A 19,732-nucleotide genomic window follows, 5' to 3' on the forward strand; every position below is an offset into this window, starting at 1 on the left:
TCATATAAATTTAGTCAAACTTAAGGTGATTTGACTCTCCAAGATTCTTAGAATGATATAATTTGGGATGTGTCGATAGAATATCGTCGGCAGTCCTCCGAGGGATATCCCACGAAGGTAGATTGATCGGCAGAGGAGCGTGAGATCAAGAACAAGAAGGCAATAGAGACACACGAGTTAGACAGGTTCAGGCCGTCAATATGACGTAATACCTTACTTTTGTGGTCTGTTGGTTTGTATTAGCTATCGTATGATATGTCGCGATTTTAGAGGGGGTCCCTGCCCGTCTTATATAGTCCGAGAGGCAGGGTTACAAGTTGGTTAAATCTGAGAGATAACCGAAAAGTATTAACTGATTACAGGAATCTTGGGATCATACATATCCTAACAGATCTCGTAGTATCTTCAGAATATCTTCCCGGTGTCTTGCGGTAGGCGCCGAGCAGAGTCGTGCCCCGCAAGGCTTCGTCTAGTGGGCTGGGCCACCCCTAGGGGCGTAGCCCATGTGGCCTGCTGTGGGTATCCGGGGTCATACACCCCACAGCTAGTCTACGAGCGCCTTGTACCCGTTGCGCAACGCCATCTTGAGCTCGTCGAGCAGGTGCGGATAACGCCGAGCAGTCAAACTCATGGTCCAACCACCGTGTTGAATTGCCGAGCAGCGTGAACCATCGTCGAGCAGCGTGTACTGTCGCCGAGCAGCATGACCTGTCGCCGAGCAGCGTGAACCATCGCCGAGCAGCGTGAACCGTCGCCGAGCAGTGTGACCCAAGTATGGCTTGCCATAGAGGTGTAAGGAACTCAAGTTCAGAATCGAAAATTTCTTCGCAGTAGACCAAGTGTGCCCACTTAGAATCTGAACCAAGCAGTATGAGTCAATATTCTTCTATAGGCACGTAGTCGTTGAGGAAAAATTCCGCACACTCACCGTGAGGTGAAGTAGTGCCCACTTAGTCCCCGAGCATGATAGCAGATGATATAATCATGTGGTGCCATGGTCAGAAACTAGAAGAACAGTAGAAAAAACAGCCGAGCAGGCAGCCAGTCCCCGGGCGTGGCCCAAAAAGAGACAAAGCACATTCACCGCAAGGTGAAGTGTGCCCACTTAGTCCCCGAGCCTAACAGCAGATGATGTAGTCATGTGGTGCCAGAGTCAAAAACTAGTAAAATAGTCAAAGATCAGCGGAGTAGGCAATCAGTCCTCAGGCTGCAAGCGGAGACATCGGAGAAACCAAACCGTGAAGAAAAAACCAGAGTAATGGCTGTACAATGTTGGTTACTGAGCCTCAATAAATGGCGGAGAAGTCGGCGATATTTCGGCGAGTAGCAACTGATGGCAGCGATAAATGAGCGACATGGGCTGCAGTTGCGCAGAAGCCCAGGTAACGGCCCATATGCCGCATCGGAGAAATCGGAGCGACGCAGATCGTGGGAACGGTTCACAAAAAAACCCTTGAATGCAGAATGGTGGGGAAAATTCTATATAATAGTGCCGCCGCATACCCCGTTCCCACCTTTTCCACTTCATCTTCCTCCTCATCTCTCGCTCCGCCGAATCCACAACCACATTTGCCTCCACCGCCAAACCCTAACCGGATCTGAGAGATGGCGCCGAAGAAAGGAGCTGCGAAATCGAAGAAGACGAGTCCCAAGAAGACGGACGCTGTGGCTCGACACGACAAGGAGTGGGTGCCATCGCAAACAGGAGAAGCAGAGCTAGACCGATTGGTGGATGCCAGCATTTTCCCCGATCGTGCTACCGCTGGATGGCGGCCAGCCCTCGGTGAGTCCTTTCCAACACCTCATACTGACGAAGAAGTGGTACTCAAGGACTATTTCTGGTGTGGGTTAGGGTTTCCTGTTCACCCAATTCTGAGGGATCTATTGGACCTCTGGGGGGTTACTCTGTGCAATCTCCACCCCAATACCATTTTGCACATCTCAATCTTCATCCACTTTTATGAGACATACCTTGGAATCCTACCCCACTTCAATCTTTTCCATCACCTATTCTGGCTAAAGAAGAGAGGCAGCGCTGGTTCCAAGGTGGTCGGCAGGGTGTATCTCCAGCTATGAGATGGAATGGCAAGTGAATACCTTACCGTACCGCTTAACACGTCACTAAAGGGGTGGAACACTAGATGGTTCTACATGAAACAAAGCCACCCAACAGTTCGCTGTAATGCTGACCACATCCCAGAAAGCTAGAGGAGTTGGTCGGAGCTACCGAGCAAAGACGATATGGAGCAAGTGAAAGAACTCCTTGGCTTAATAAAGGGCATGAAGACCAATGGCGGATTGGTGGTGACAAGTTTCATAGTGTGCCACGTCTAGCCCTATAAAGAGAGGGCGCACCCAGGCTTTGAATTCAAAGGGGAGACCGATGGTACCCGAGAGAGGACAGAAATACTGTCCAGGAACATTGTTGAAGAGCGGACTACTGAGCTTGTTCGCTCCGCTGGCCTCATTCAAGTTGTTAGGGTACACAAAGCCCTTTAACTGCAAGAATCTGCCTCCTCAGGTGAATATCCTGACTCTGTGTTTTTGAGAAGTTTTTTTGTTTTATATGTTGTCATTGCCGAGCAATAAACTAATCCTACTCATGTGAAGATCCATTTGTAGGATAGGGCAGTGTATTTCTCGGGCGTGTTGAGAAACAATTGGCCACCGTTAGTGGATGCACGACGACCAGTTCAACCTGAAGAAAGCTCCGTTGGCATCTCCTTGGAATCCGGAGGTATGGATACTGGTCGGACAGAGAGTCCCCCCCCGGTGTCGGTGAAAATCAGGGGGAAGAGGCTGGCGGCAGATGAGTCGGCCCAAAAGAAGAGGAAAACAGCGGCTACTGCTCCCCGCAAACCAAGTGGCATCTCACTTGACGATGATCAGACCAATCGAACATGAAGGACCGCGATGTTCGATTGGTCTGACGACGATGAGATTCTCACGAACCCTCCCCCGAGCACGAAAAAGCCTCCATGCAGCCCATGCGCGGAGGAACAACCTGGGGTAGGCGAAGAAGTTCATGAAGCGCTGACAAGGAGAGTCCCCGAGCAGCGAGCGGAGGGAATTTCTGCGCAGCAGACGACGAAAGTCCCCGAGCAACAAACGGAAGCAGACCCAGAGCAGTAGGTGGAACCAAGGCCAACCGAGGAAGAGCCGAGAATTCCCCTGCCGAGCACTGGAGTCGACCCTACGGCTGCGCTCGGAGTCCCCGAGCAACAAACGGAAGCCCCCGAGCAACAAACGGAAGCAGACCTAGAGTAGCAGGCGGAACCAAGGCCGACCGAGGAAGAGCCGAGAATTCCCCCGCCGAGCACTGGAGTCGACCCCGCGGCTACGCTCAGAGGCTTAGGCCGGCACCTGTCGGTTTAAGAAATTGAATCGTCAGACCAAACCGTAAGTGTCCTTGTGCTATAGTTACTTTGCTGTATTTTCTTTACTTCTGTGGTGACTGAATAACTGATTTGATACAGTGCAAGGCAAACAACAGATCTAGCCCCACCCGCTCAGACTGAGCTACAACCAGAAACTGGCCCTAGGAGCGGGGGAGATGCCAGTAGACCCCATCCTAGAGTCCCCGAGTGCTCGGGAGCACGCGGGGGAGCCAATCGCTGCCCCTAGTGGGCTTGGTGATAGCGAACGACTGTCTACAACAGCGAACGAGTCGGCGATAGCACCTTCGGCAATGGCGGAATTTGGAGCGGAAAAGCTTGCGGCGCCGAAGGAGCAGACGACAGTCCTCGATGCTTTGGAGGGCATGGCCGAACCCGCTATCCGACCATCGAGCCCCCAGGTGGTGCCCCCGGCTACAACAGAGGACGACGAGGTGGAGGAGATCATGCGTGATGAGCCTCAACCCCAAGCAGTCTGGATCCTCTGAAAGTGCAGTGATGAAATAGTGATTGTCGAAGAGAAGGACACCACCAAGGAGTTCAGGAGACTGGAGACTGCTCTTACCGGTGTGATGAAATAGATCAAGGTTAATACTGCATCTAGAAAGGTCCTAGTTTTTTATTGGAATTAGATAACGATACTATCATCGTTCATTTGTAGGAAATATCCCGAGTTGCTGAGCAGCGCCGTCAGCTAATAAAGTGAATGGAGCCCCTTGCTGAGGAGAACGAAAAACTCAAAGAGGCCAGGAACCTCTCGGAGAAGAATATCTAGAGGGCCCAATGCGAACGAGACCTTGTAGAGTCCAATGCGCGGGGCCTGGAATACCAGAAGGGGGTCCTGACCAAAAAGCTAGCTACAGTGTCCGAGCAACTAGGCCACCGTTTCTAGCCAACTGAAAGGTGCTTCCGAGCAGCTGGAGAGGAAAACTGAACAACTCAATAGTGTATCCAAACAGAAAGCAGGTACGGGATATCAATGAATGTACTTTTGTATTGCTAAACAGCCACATTTTGGTGACAACTATTGCGCTTGTAGAGCAAGACACTGAGCTCACCCAAATACGCTAGGCTGTCGATCAACTTCGCCAGGAGAAGGCAAAGGAAACAGAGTGAGCGGACAAACTTGCTTCGGAGCTGAAAGGTGAATTCCTCCTTGTCAGAATTACTGTTCAAGTAGCTCCCTTGTATAATGGATCATTGTAACACTTGCAGGCTATTGTCATAAAGCCAAAGCACAGTTTGACGTGCTGGTGTAGGAGGCCAAGGTCTAAAAGGAGAACTTCGATGCTGTAATCACTGCAATTAACGGTGCTTGACTGCGTCGACCTAGAATCGGCCACTCAGCACGATGGCAGGCGACAACGTCCTAACACCGTCAGCCAGAGGTGCAAGGCAGCATGGGAGAACTTCAAGACCTTCAACCGCGACGCCATTATGACCATCGCTACCCATGTCCTCATGGTTGTTCGGTCCCATTACCCGACCATCGACCTTCAGTCAATAGGGGGTGGGTTCGCCGAAGGACTAAGCGACACAGGGACCCAGTAGCTAGAGGATGAGGTGGAGGATGTAGCAAAGATGCTGGCCTGTGATATAGATCTGTTTGGCCAGCCCATAGTCCAAAACGTCGAGCGCGGAGCCCATGGACGTGTAGGAGTAATAGGCATGACCTAGGAACCACAGCCGACCACCCATAACACAGAGTGCGGAGCCCGTAGCATGTGTAGGGAGAGATCGGTGGCTGGGTCTTCTCCATAAAAAACAGCGCGGAAAGTGTGCTGCTTGGCAGTTGTTGTACGAACTTGGAGATAAAGGGAACATAAGTGGCGTCCAAGCAATGTATTCTATGTTGAACTCTCAGCCTTGGCTAACGCATAGTCTATAACGCCGAGCACGGAGCCCATAGACGTGTAGGACAAATAGGTGCAACCAAGGAACCGCAGCCGATCCACTCATAACGCAGAGCGCTGAGCCCGTAGCACGTGTAGGGAGAGATCGGAGACTGGGTCGTCTCCAAAGAGAATAGAGAAGAAAGGATGTTGCTCTCCGATCGAGAAAAGTCTTCGGTGATTGGGAGATGACGTGTTCGACGATTTTGGAGAAAACATGTTCGGCGATTTTGGAGAAAACATGTTTGGTGATTTTGGAGAAATCATGTTCGGCGATTTTGGAGAAACGTGGTCAGCGCAGTTATGGTGATTACATATTGGAGTTCATTATGAAGTAGCATGGAGCTCAGCGACCACAAGTGGATGTTAAACCACAATAGAGACAAAACGGAGACAAGTTATGGAGACCAAAACTTTACTAAATATAAAATTAGAGAGTACATATCTGGAGTGTTTCAAGGATAGAAACGTATAAGGTGTTCAATGTGCCATGAGTTGGGAACATCGACTCCTTCTAAGTCACTTAGGTGATAAGAACCTGGTCGAGTAACCTCTTTGACGACATAAGGCCCTTCCCAAGGGGAAGAGAGCTTGTGCATTCCTTTAGTTTTTTTGTTTTTTGCGGAGAACAAGATTGCCGATAGCAAATGAATGACCTTTGACGTTTTGGTTGTAGTACCTCCGCAAGCCTTCCAGATATTTAGCTGTATGGACGCAGGTGATTAGCCATTCTTCCTCGGCCCTATCAATGTCCTTAGATCGAATAGCCTTGGCCTGCTCTTCATCATAGTTTTCTACTCTAGGTGCTCGAAAAGTAACGTTCGCAGGTAGTATTGCTTCTAAGCCGTAGACCAAAAAGTATAGAGTCATGCCGATGCAGCAACTAGCTTGAGTACGTAGTCCCCAGACTACAGCTGGAAGCTCCTTGAGCCATCTGGCCAGGTGCATTTCTTCTTTCTGATACAGTCGCTTTTTGAGGGCATCAAGGATCATGCCGTTCGCCCGTTCGACCTGGCCGTTGGCTCTTGGATGGGCAATAGAGACATATTTGATGGAGATGCAATGGTCTTCACAGAAGTCCTAGAAGTGATGACCAGTAAACATAGTTTCAAGATCGGTGATGATGCTGTTTGGTAGACCAAATCTATGGATGATATCTTCGAAGAGCTCAACTGCCTTCTTTGTAGTAGCCGAGACGAGCGGTTTGTTTTCAATCCACTTGGAGAACTTGTCGATGGCGACATATACGTACCAGAAACCACCTGGTGCTAGTTTGAAAGGGCTGATCATGTCCAGTCCCCAGCATGCGAAGGGCCAGGAAGCTAGGATGGTTTGCAGCTCTTGCGCCGGCACGTGTATTTGCTTAGCGAAGAATTGACATCCTTCACAACGTCGAACAAGGTCTTCTGCATCAGTGATGGCTGTGTACCAATAAAAACTAGCTCAGAAAGCCTTGCCGACCTGTGTTCTTGAGGCCGCATGGTTGCCGTAGGAACTAGAGTGAATTTCGAGAAGTAGCTTTACTCCCTCCTCTTGGGTGATGCATTTCTGTAATATCCCTTCCTTGGCAGTTTTCCTCATCAAGCTGCCATCTACCAGCACGTAAAGCTTGCTTCAATGAACTAGGCATTCAGTTTCAGTCTTGTTGGCGGGTACCTTGGCGCTGGTGAGGTACTTGATGAATTGCTCCCTCCAATCGGCGACCGGCGAAGGTACCACAAGTACCAACTGCTCGGCAGGGGGAACCCCTTCGACTTCCTTATCTTCTTTGATGGATGGTGCCAGGAGATCTTGAACAAAGACCCCCGATGGGATCGCGGCGCGAGAAGAGCCCAGCTTGGATAAGTGATCGGCGAGTTGATTTTGGTCATGCACCACATGGTGATACTCGATGCCAGTAGAATTTTCCTTCGAGCTTCCTGATTTCGACACAGTATGCATCCATCTTCTCACTAGAATAGGACCAGTCCTTATTGAGCCGATTGATAACTAGCGCGAAGTCCCTGTACACCATGAGGCAGTTTGACACCGAGCTCGATAGCTATACGAAGACCATGGAGACACGCTTCGTATTCCACGGCGTTGTTGAAGGCCGGAAAGTGTATCCGAAGAACATAGCGTAGCTTATCCTTGGTCAGCGTAATGAACAGAATGCCCGCACCAGCACCATTGATGTTAAGGGCACCGTCGAAGTACATCACCCAGTGTTTAGGGCAAGTAGCGGCGATGGGCTCTTAGATCTCGGTCCATTCAGCGATGAAATCACCGAGCGTCTATGACTTAATGGTAGGTCTGCTTCTAAATTCGATGGAATATGTGCCGAGCTCAACAACCCACTTAATGATGTGGCCATTGGCCTCTTTGTTGTGGAGAATGTCCCCCAGAGGGAACTCAGTGACCACGGTGATCTTGTAGTATTCGAAGTAGTGTCAGAGTTTGCGCGATGTAATAAGAATGGCGTATAATAGCTTTTGTACCTGAGGATAATGAGTTTTGGGCTCATTAAGTACCTCGCTGATGAAGTAAACCGGATGTTGTACTTTATAAGCGTGCTCGACCTCCTCACATTCGACGATAATAGCTGTGCTCACGACATGAGAAGTGGCGGCGATGTATAGCAGAGTCTCATCTGGACGTGGCGCCGTCATGATCGAAGGCTTTGTTAAGAACACCTTGAGCTGCTCAAAAGCTGAGTCTGCTTCCTCCAACCAGGAGAATCGCTCGGAGGCCTTGGGGAGTTTGAAGAATGGTAGCCCATTTTCACCGAGGCGTGATATGAAATGACTTAAAGCAGCCATGTAGCCTATAAGCTTCTATATATCCTTAACGCATGTCTGCCGTTTCATATTGGTGATGGCGAAGACCTTGTCAGGGTTAGGTTCGATACCTCGAGCACTGATGATGTAGCCCAGTAGTATACCGGATGGAACTCCAAAGATGCACTTTGAAGGGTTCAGCTTCCATCGGTACTTGTTTAGGTTGGCGAAGGTTTCTTCGAGGTTGGCGATGAGGTTGTCGGCTGTCTTGGTCTTGACGACCATGTCGTTAATGTAGGCTTCGACATTGCGGCCAATCTGGTGATCGAGGCACATCTGGATGGCCCTTTGATAGGTAGCCCCTAGTGTTCTTGAGTCCAAAGGACATAGTTGTGTAGCAGTATGCACCAAAAGGCGTAATGAACTGACGTCTTGATCTGGTCTTCTTCCTTGAGGGAGATCTGATGATATATGGAGTAATAGTCAAGGAAGGAGAGCAGTTCACAGTCGGCGGTAGAGTCTACAACCTCGTCTATTTGAGGCAGGCCGAAGGGGTCTTTAGGGCAGTGTTTGTTAAGATTAGTCTAATCAACACACATTCTCCATTCTTTATTCTTTTTTCGAATGAGAATAGGGTTTGCTAACCAATCTAGATGACACACTTCTTTTATGAACCCGGCAACTAAGAGCCATTTTATTTCTACCCTAATAGCCTCCTTGTCTGGCATGAATCGGCAGAGTTTCTGCTTGATTGGTTTGGCGGTCGGTGAGACATTCAAGGAGTGCTCGATCTTCTCCTAGGGTACCCCCGGCATGTCTATAGGTTTCCAAGCAAACACATCGGTGGTTGCACGTAGGAAGGAGATGAGCGCGCTTTCCTATTTGGGGTCAAGGTGAGCCCCAATCTTCACGGTCTTGGAGACATCGTCGAGGCCGAGGCCAACCTCCTTGATTTCCTTAGACTTGGCAGAGGCATAGAGAAGCTTCAGCTCTAGGATCTCTATGTCATTGGTGGGCACTGCCTTGGCTTCGATGACCACACTAGCCATCTGGATGGAGAGGTTGGTGGCTTCGGTGAGAGCGAGACTCTCTATCTCGCAAGCATAGGCAACGGAGAGGTTGGCCCACAGAGCCAGGACTCCTATAGGCGAAGGCATCTTCATCACCAGATATGCGTAGTGCGGTATGGCCATGAACTTGGCTAGAGCTAACCGGCCAAGTATGGCATGGTAGGCGGTGTCGAAGTCGACGACGTAGAAGTTGATATGCTCGACGCGGTAGTTGCTTGCCGTGCCAAACTGTACTGGTAAGGTGATCTCTCCAAGTGGTCTAGATGCCCTTCTAGGTACCACACCCCAGAAGGAGGAGTCCGAGGGTGTGAGATCTGTTATCGCGAGGCCCAACTCCCTTAGGGCCCCAGCGAAGAGTAGGTTCAAAGCACTACCACCGTCAACGAGGACTTTTCTGAAGAGCACCTTCTAGACGGTTGCAGTCGAGGATGAGGGGGAAACGCCCTGTGTAGGGTATGTCCGCCCACTGGTTGGCCCTGCTAAAGGTGATGGGGACCTCGAACCATGGGTGATAGCTGGGGTCAGTGGTGGTTTCCTCTGAAGTGACGGCGAGCACTTGTCGGGCGGTGAGCTTCTGCTCTCTTCTACTCTCAGTGGAGGTAAGGCCCCCGAAGATGGTGACGACCACCTTATCATGGTCCTAAAGGCATTGTTGTTGCCCCTAGGTGGTCGATGACCTTTGGCTCCATCGTTGGCGTCGTCATCAAGCCTTTTGTCCTAGAACTCCTTAGCCAGGCCAATGTAGTCCTTTATCTTGTGTTTGGCATTCTTGTGAAGGGGGCACGGGCCGTCGAGGATCTTTTGGTACTATTCGTCATAGTTGCGCTTAGCGCGAGGTTGACTGACAGTGGCAACGATGTGTTCTGGCCGGTGGCAGGCGATTTTGGCCAGGCATGTGTCCTCCTGTCCGATCATGACCATTGTCGCGATGGTAACTACGGTCGTCGGAGCAGTGGTCGCTGTGGCACCGGTCGTCAGGGCGATCATCGTAGCGGTGAGACGGGCGATGAGTGCCTGCATCCTCATTGAAGCACACCTTGTCCTCCTCAGCGTTGGCGTACTGGTTGGCAATAGTTATCATTTCGCTAATATCGGTGGGCGGCTTGCGGTTGAATTTGGAGTGAAGCTCGCGATGGTGGAGTCCTCGGATAAAGGTGGTGATGACTTCAGCTTCTGTGATGTTGGGAATAGAGTTCCTCATCTCGAAGAAACGTCAGATGTAGCTGCAGAGGAGCTTAGATGGTTTCTAGTTGATGCGGCTGAGATCATGCTTCGTGCCGGGTCGAGTACACATGGCCATATAGTTATCGGTGAAGACTTTCTTTAGCTCTTCCCATGATCCGATGGAGTTTGGTGCAAGGCTGGTAAACCAGCTCATGGCGGGTGGTGTGAGCATGATGGGGAGATAATTTGCCATGACGTTGGTGTCTCCTCCGATGGCGTGGACAGTAGTGGCATAAGCCTACAGCCACTGAGTCAGGTTCATTCTTCCTTCGCAGGGCTCGACCCCGGCTGATCTTAAAACCATGAGGGCACCGAAGCGTTCGGAGTGCCCTTATGAAAGCTGGAGGCCCCTCAGGGTTGTCGACACCATCGTCTGTGGCGTTGTGGTCGATGATAGGCTCGAGGGCTGAGTCCGGGTTGCCGTACTCTTTTTCGTACTCCTAGCGGCGATGCACTTTGTCTTCATGGTGACCGAAGCGACGTTGCTCGATATGCCATCAGCACATCCTAGAGATTGGTGACATGCACTTCGAGCATCCTATTCGACCTCCTAGTCATGTTGGCGATGGTGTTCGGCGTGATGCCCCCCGGCTCCCCCATGGAGAGGTAGTGACTGGTCGACGAAATGACTTTAACTGGAGCGACGATTGGATCTTGGCGTAGCTAATCAGTGAATCATGCTCGTAGAGCACGAAGGTCTCTGATCCTTGTGAATCTCATTGACCTGATGAAAGGTCCTTGTGTGGTTTTGGTAATTGAGTGACAACCTAGGTGGACTAATGGTGTTTATGTGAGATACACAGGTAATTAGTCTACAGGTATATGTGTGTGAGCAACATATGCCATGAAGGTGAAAATGGCTTAGAGATGTTGCAAAGCTCACACATGTGATGAAGGAGCTCATTGCACATGAGACATGACATTGAGTCATGTGATCAAGGTGGAGAAGATCAAGACAAGACTTGGCTTGATGGACCGGTTGCAAGCGTGAAGGGCAAGTCGGAGGCTTTGGAGCAATGGACCGTGTGGCGGTGAAGCTTGAGCAAGACTAGGCACCTGATGGACGAAGGCAACGGTGAAAAGCAAGTGAAGTCAAGATCGATGAACCAATATGATCACATAATGATATGAAGTGGATCATATCATTGTTGATCGTGTTGATGCATGTGTTGCATCGACATTGGAGGAGATGGAATGGAATGCGCAAGGCAAAGGTATAACCTAGGGCATTTCATTTCACCAGTCATAGGTGTGTAGAGAAGTTTATGACCGGGTTTAGGTTAGATGGCCGTACTATCAAGAGGGGCAAACTTGTTTGCATATTGGTCATCTAGTGCCACTCGAGTGATCTAACTTTGCATCGTCACTAGGATCGAGTGGCGTGGCAAGTTGAGTGGCTAACACCCTTGAAAATGTTTGTGAAAAATATGCTAACACATGTGCACAAGGTGATACACTTGGTGGTTGGCACATATGAGCAAGGGTGAAGAAGATAGAGTTGAAAACGAGTGAGTCACGCTGGTTACAGAGTGACCAGACGTGTTCGGTATGGTGACCAGACACGTCCGGTATTTGGCGACGAACTCAGCGACTGGACGCGTCTGGTGTGAATCAGCAAAATCGGTGTTCAGTAGAATAGTTGATCAGACGCTGGCAGTGTCTGGTCCAGTGTGACTAGATGCGTTCGGTCATCCGTGGGTGCTTACTATACTCGACCGGACGCTGAGGCTCAGCGTCTGGTCAGCTTCTAACAGACGCGTCCGGTAGGCCCTGGAGGCTTACTGGACTCGACCGGACGCAGCGGCTAAGCGTTCAGTCATTTTAGTGTTGAGCATCCGATTGTCTTGTTAGAGAGCCATTGGAGGCAACTAGTAGGACACGTGGCTGTCTAGCAGCTACCGAACACGTCCGGTATAGCGACCGGACACATTCGGTATTCATGATCGGTGCATCCAATGCAGCATCCGGTCAACCTAAAAACGCCTAGTGAAGGGGTAATGGCTAATTTAGCCCATGGGGCTATAAATAGAAGTGGTGGTCAGCCTTTGGCCGAGAGCTTTGGAGAGCTGAGCACACTAGAGCCTTGGTGGCTTGTGTAGTAGTGCTTGGGAGCCCTCCATCTCACATATACTCGATAGTGATCATTCGATTATGTGAGAGAGCGATTCTAGTGCGATTGCATTATGAGGTTGCATCGAGTGGCACTAGGTGATCAAGTTGCAAGCCAGTGGTGCTTGTTACTCTTGGAGGTTGCCACCTCCTAGATGGCTTGGTGGTGGTCTCCGTCGAAGCTCGAAAGAAGCTTGCGCGGCCCTCCGGAGAAGTGCTTTGTGAGGGGCATTGTGCTTGCCCCGCGGGAGCCACGAAGAGCAACTCTAGTTGAGCGTGTCATTGAGCTACCCTCACTTTTGGGGTAGGTTCTTGCGGTGCCCGACGTGCGGGCTTGGCGGGTGATGCCAATTAGCCATCGAACCACCAAGTGAGCGGTCGACACAATGGGGACGTAGCGTGTTGGCAAACACGTGAACCTCAGGAGAAAAATCACCGTGTCAACCTTGTTCCTCCCATTGGTTTGCATCCTCGTTACACAAGCTTGTAATTACTTTCATATACATTGTGCTTGTGTAGTTGCTTTTGTAATTAGTTAGCTTGTGTAGCTTACTAGTTACCTTCTTGCTTGTGTAGCTTAGAAGTAGCTCCCTTACGTGGCTAATTTGGTTTGTGTAACCTTATTAGTCACTTTGCTTAGTTTGTGTAGCTAAGTATTTGCGCTCTCTTATTTGGCATTGGTTGCCTTGTTATTGAGCATTGCTAGTGAGCATTAGGTGGCTTTGTGCTTTTGCTTACTAGCATGTGTAGGAGCTCTCTTGTTGCTTAAAGTACTAGTGGCATAGGTTTGTGTGACCTTGCTCCTAGAATTGGTTAGGTGAGCTCTAGCTATCCCGGCACCTTTGTTGCTTGATTAGTATCTTTGGAAGGTGCTAGTGAACATAGATAGAGGGGTGTAGTCTTGGCTAGACCAATCATTTTAATTCCGCACTTGTTTTGGTTAGCCGACGTGATTAATTTTAGAAAAGACTATTTATCCCCCTCTAGTCCGCCATCTCGACCTTACAAGTGGTATCGGAGCCCGATCTCTCATTTGTGGTCTTCACCGACCTGAAAGGATGGTGAACTTTGGGCTAGAAGTTGTTTGTGACACACACATTTTTGATGGCACACACTATGCATGATGGAACATGTCATATGCTTGATCATTTCCGTGAATTGGGTCCCAAGGCATGGTGGATCATTGTTGTTGGTTTTTCTCATGATGCCTTGGATAAGGATAACCTCACCCAAGCGCAAGAGGATTGCTTACAACTTGATCATCAGTGCTCTTTATTATCTAACGTGTGCTATACATGATGATATTTTTAGATGTGTGTGGGACTTGGAGAGTGCTCATGATATGTGGCTAGCACTCCAAGCCTTTTACAGTGACTCCTCCATATGGGATGATGGTAAATTCAAGGAGGATGAACCAAAGAAGGAGGCACATGAGTGTGTTGAGCATAACCACAATTTGGTGATTGTGGAAGATTGCTCCACCTCATGGTCAAGTGATGATGATGATGATTGATCAAGTACAAGTTCACTTGACAAGGTTGATGATGATGCCACAAGTGTTGCAAGTGATGATGCTACCCATTGCACACTTGATGGTATTGATGGTTCATGCTCAAGCCATGATGAAGATGCTACTACATGCTCTCCAACCACACCACATTGTCTCATGTCACAAGGTGACACTAAGGTATCAAATGATAATGTGGTTGATCATGTTGATTCATATGATGAGCTTGTTAGTAGACTTGCTAGCATGGCCATGTCTTTAGAAAATGAGAAAGCTAAAACATTGAAATTAGAAAATGAAAACTCATTTCTAAAGAACTCTTGTGAAGAACATAAGAAATTACTTGATGCTTATAAATCTTCACATGATGAGCTTAAATTGAATCATGAGACACTACTTGCATCTCATGATGAATTATTAGAACACCATGCTTCTCTCATTAAAATGTTTACCAAGAAACTTAAAGATAATGAGAGCTCATCACATGGATCAAATGATAAATCACAAATTGTTGCTAACCCTTGTGATGTAGGCAAGAAGCATGTATCCACCTCTTGTGATGATTTATTAGATATGACATGCTCTTCACATATAGATGCTTGTTCTACTTCTATGTCTTGTGAGACTAACCTTTTGAAGGAGAACAATGAGCTCAAAAATGAAGTGAAGAAATTGAGCAACAAGCTAGAGAGGTGCTACAACTCAAAAGTCACCTTTGAGCATATGTTGAAGACCCAAAGAAACTTTGGTGACAAGAGTGGAGTCGGCTTCATGACTAGCAAAGTCAATCATCAAGAAAGCCACAATGACATAAGTGGCATTGGCTTCAACAAGAGCAAGATCAAGGGCAAAAGATGGGGCAAGAGAAGATATGAAAGAGAAATGAAGAAGCAAGAACAAGAGAAGCTCTCTCATTTCATGTGCTTCAAGTGCCATGAAGTGGGACATCTTGCAAATAGTTGCCCCAATGAAGAAAAGCTCAAGTTGAAGAAAGAAGAAGAGAGGTTAAGGCATGTGAAGTGCTTCAAGTGCCGCACTTGGGGTCATCTTACCTCAATGTGCCCAACCAAACAATTGGTGAAGCAACAAGTGAAGCCTCAACCAAAGCCACAAGTTGAGCAAGAGAAGACACCCTAAGAGCAAATCAAGATCAACCATGAAGATGGTGGTGATTTGATGATAAAGAAGAAGAAAACAAGAAGGGGTGGAAAGGCAAGGCATCCAATGCAAACTTAAGATGTCAAGATAATGAGCAAGAATGAAGATGAGAAGAAAGATTATGCTCACATCAAGTGCTTCAAGTGTGAAAATATGGGACACTTTGCCTCTAAGTGTCCTACTAAGCTTGAGAAGAAGGCTCAAGCAATTCATGAGAGGCAAGGCAATGAGAAGCACCACATGAGCAAGGAAAAAAAGGCTCAATCAAAGAGAAAGTGCTACTCATGCCGGGAAAGCGAACACATGGCACATTCATGTCCCCTAGGTAACACTCCTAAGCCTATTTCAATTGATGATGATTCTATGCTTAGGAAGGATGGCAATGGTACCTCATTGGTTGCAATTACAAAACATCCCGCTATTCATACTAAGGCTATGCCTAAGTATGTTGCTCCTAACTTGAGAGGACCCAAAGTTGTTTGGGTACCATCAAAAAGTGGATGATTGTTTGTAGGATACCATCGGCATTGGAGACTTGATTCAATTGATTTTATATTGATCATCATATGTTGAGTTAAGATATGAAGCCTAGTGCACATCCAAACCCCAATGCCAAGTAAAAATTAAGTGAAGTCCAAGTGCTATCAGCATACAAGTGTCATATTTGAGTTATTGGTGATTCATTAGATATATTTGATGACTTGCAAATAATTGAGTTGAAGCTTGCTAGTTGGATGACCATGAGCTAACCAAGGTATATCTCTTGTTGATCATTTCATTTGGGTGCATATGAGTTGATTGAATTGGATAAGAAATGCTTCGATTTTGGAGTGGATCTTGTCAGCAATAGTGCAGCTATTTTCAGCATGTAGCAGTGGTGGAAGAATCAAAATCTAGTAGCAATCTAGAAGTCAAATACAGCTCAAATTTTTACAGCTGCTAGATAACTTAGTGAAGCACACAGTCCACCAAATTTAGTGGTATTTGGATTTGTACTTTGGGAAGATATGCTTATTTCTTTGAAGGGTACAAAATCTATCAGAAAAGTGACAAATGTTGGATTGATCTAGAGTCACTTTGATTGAAAGGTTCTCAAGTTGGAAACATGTTTATAAGTGTTTGAGGTACCTAAGTTTGGTCTTGAGATGATCTAGAAGCATGACAAGCAAAGAGTACAAGGCTATTTGATTGTGGAGTGTACTTTGCACACATTCGGTACTCAAATTAAAAGACCAAGATCAAACTCAAGATGAAGTTAAAGTTTAAGTTCTAGTGACTATTGGAAATTATTTGGTAGAAAGAAAATGACTTAAAGAAGGAATCAAGGTTACTCACCAAGTTAAGTCCATCACTTGAATCAATCAATCAAGTCATTTCAAGTGAGTATCAAGAATGATTCTTGGAGAGAGGTCACTTCTCCCTAGTGTAGGGGCTTGCCGCCTATGTGTAGGTGACCCAAGTGTGGTACTTAGAAGGCTAACATGGAAGTAGTGATCCAAGGAGCATTTGAGATACTTAGTTAAAGCAATCAAAAGGGTTGATCAAGAAAAGCAAGCAACACCCAAAAGAGAGGTAGTCATGATATTTCAAGTAGTATTCTCAAATTGATGCTCTTATGCAAGCAAAGATCAAAAGATAAAGCAAGCCAACCACAACAAGAAAGTGCACTTGATCATAAGTGGCATTCATTTCATATGGGTGAAGAATAAAATTCAATATGGTATCTATTGGTCTTCACCAAGCTTATAATTGGACTTCACATTGCTATTGGAGTAATGAATTGGAATCTATGTGACTATCCTCTACTCCAACATAGCAAAGGTATCATTGTAATGTGCATGATCATTTCATCCCTTACTAGTATGTGGTTAGTGCATATAGTACATACTTCATAGGATCATGCATAACAAATGAAATGCTTAAATTCATAGCCTACCACTATTGTTTGAATGATTACTTGATCTAGTGGTTAGTACATGAATTTGTTCATGAGCTAGTGAACCCAAGTACTTGACTCAATTTAGATTGCTAACAAGTGACAAGTACAACATTGGCAAGATAACCCTTGCAAGAGGTGTGAAGAAGCTTATCGTTGGTTCAAACCAGACTTGGAAGCTTTGGCAAATCAATTTAGTTCAAGACAATCATAGAAGCTCATGATAGTGATAAGAGTATAAGCACAAGACAATAATGCAAATGGATATCTAGTTTGTTTGTTTCAAATGGTATCTAGACTCAAGTATTTTATCAAGAATCTACAAATGATATCTAGATCAACTCACAAGTAATATCCTATAAGTGGTACTCATGAAGATAGCAAATATTTAAGAAATGGTTTTTATTGATAAATCCAACAAGTGGTTCCATACTAAAAGATTCTTTCAAGTGGTATCACATCTACACATGGTATCAATCATGCAAGACGATGGTTCCACAAGTGATCCTCAACTTTAAGTGATCATCAAATGAAGAATGCATCGCTCACCTACAAGAGCTCAAGTGTATCAAATGGATGACCCATGCTATCACATAGGGGGAGGTGTACCACAAATTGATATCAAGATCAAAGATCCTATGTGTGGTATCTCAAGAAGCCCTACACAAGATACAAGTGGTATAAGTTACAAATGGTATCTTCAAGTGGTGTCATTCCAACAATCAAGTGATGTCCATAAAAAAATGCAAGATTCAAGCCTCAACCATCTACCCCAAACATATACCTTTGCATCAATGAGAAGCTCACCTTTTATGGAAATTGATGACAAAGGGGGAGAGATTGTACAAAGATATGAAAGCTTTGAGATTGAGATTGTACAAGGGGGAGAGATAAGATATAAAAGCTCAAAGAAGTAGAGGTTGGACATGGACATGGACAAAGAGGGAGCAACATTGAAGAAAAGAGATGGATCAAAATTCTTGGACAAGAGAAGCACACAAGTAGAGGGAGCAAGCTCATGAACTTTGATTGATTGCATTTGATATGTGCATATTCATTCATGTGCTTGCTTGCATTGCATTGCATAAGCTTTCAAATTCAATATGCATGCTTATGTGGTGTATGCTAGTTGTAGAACTTGAATGATGATTTGATAACTAGCATGCATAGGATGATAGCTAGACACTTGGTATGCTTTTCAAAGTAATGCTAGTACCTTGCTTTTAATGTTGATCTCACAAGGTATCTAGTGCTTTTATGTCCAAGTGATATCTAGCTAACCATGGTGCTAAGGATGAACTTAAAGGTGCAACTCCGATTGGTACACGCTTCAAAGGTTATTCTATACACCTTAGCATCATTTTAGTAGTAATTACTCTCCCACAATTTTAATCTATGCATATGTGCGACCTTCAAATCAAACACTCTAGCACATATGTAGGGGAAGCTAATACTACCATTTTGGGTTTATGGTACTTGTCCAAAATCATTTTCACATGGTAAAATTGCTTGGACAAGCAATATGAATTCAAAAGAGCTTAATTTCCATATCTTTGTAGAGTTGTCTTCAATTACCAAAAAGGGAGAGATTGAAAGGTCCTTATGTGGTTTTGGTAATTGAGTGACAACCTAGGTGGACTAATGGTGTTTATGTGAGATACATAGGTAATTAGTCCATAGGTACATGTGTGTGAGCAACATATGCCATGAAGGTGAAAATGGCTTGGAGATGTTGCAAAGCTCAGACATGTGATGAAGGAGCTCATTGCACATGAGACATGGCATTGAGTCATGTGATCAAGGTGGAGAAGATCAAGACAAGACTTGGCTTGATGGACCGGTTGCAAGCGTGAAGGGCAAGTCAGAGGCTTTGGAGCGATGGACCGCGTGGCGGTGAAGCTTGAGCAAGACTAGGCACCGATGGACAAAGGCAATGGTGAAAAGCAAGTGAAGTCAAGATCGATGAACCAATATGATCACATGATGATATGAAGTGGATCATATCATTGTTGATCGTGTTGATGCATGTGTTGCATCGACATTGGAGGAGATGGAATGGAATGCACAAGGCAAAGGTATAACCTAGGGCATTTCATTTCACCGGTCATAGGTGTATAGAGAAGTTTATGACCGGGTTTAGGATAGATGACCGTACTATCAAGAGGGGCAAACTTGTTTGCATATCGGTCATCTAGTGCCACTCGAGTGATCTAACTTTGCATCATTGCTAGGATCGAGTGGCGTGGCAAGTTGAGTGGCTAACACCCTTGAAAATGTTTGTGAAAATATGCTAACACATGTGCACAAGGTGATACACTTGGTGGTTGGCACATTTGAGCAAGGGTGAAGAAGATAGAGTTGAAAACGAGTGAGTCGCGTTGGTTACAGAGTGACCGGATGCGTCCGGTATGGTGATCAGACACTGTCCAGGTATTTGGCGATGAACTCAGCGACCGGACGCGTCTGGTGTGAATCAGCAAAATCAGTGTTCAGTGGAATAGTTGATCGGACACTGGCAGCGTCCAGTCCGATGTGACCGGACGCATCTGGTCATTCGTGGGTTCTTACTATACTCGACCGGATGCTGAGGCTCAGCGTTCGGTCAGCTTCTAACAGACGTGCCCAGTTGGCCCTAGAGGCTTACTAGACTTGACCAAACGCAACGGCTGAGCATCCGGTCATTTT

The sequence above is a fragment of the Miscanthus floridulus genome, chromosome 12 (assembly GCF_019320115.1).
Source record: "Miscanthus floridulus cultivar M001 chromosome 12, ASM1932011v1, whole genome shotgun sequence".
Classification (NCBI taxonomy): domain Eukaryota; kingdom Viridiplantae; phylum Streptophyta; class Magnoliopsida; order Poales; family Poaceae; genus Miscanthus; species Miscanthus floridulus.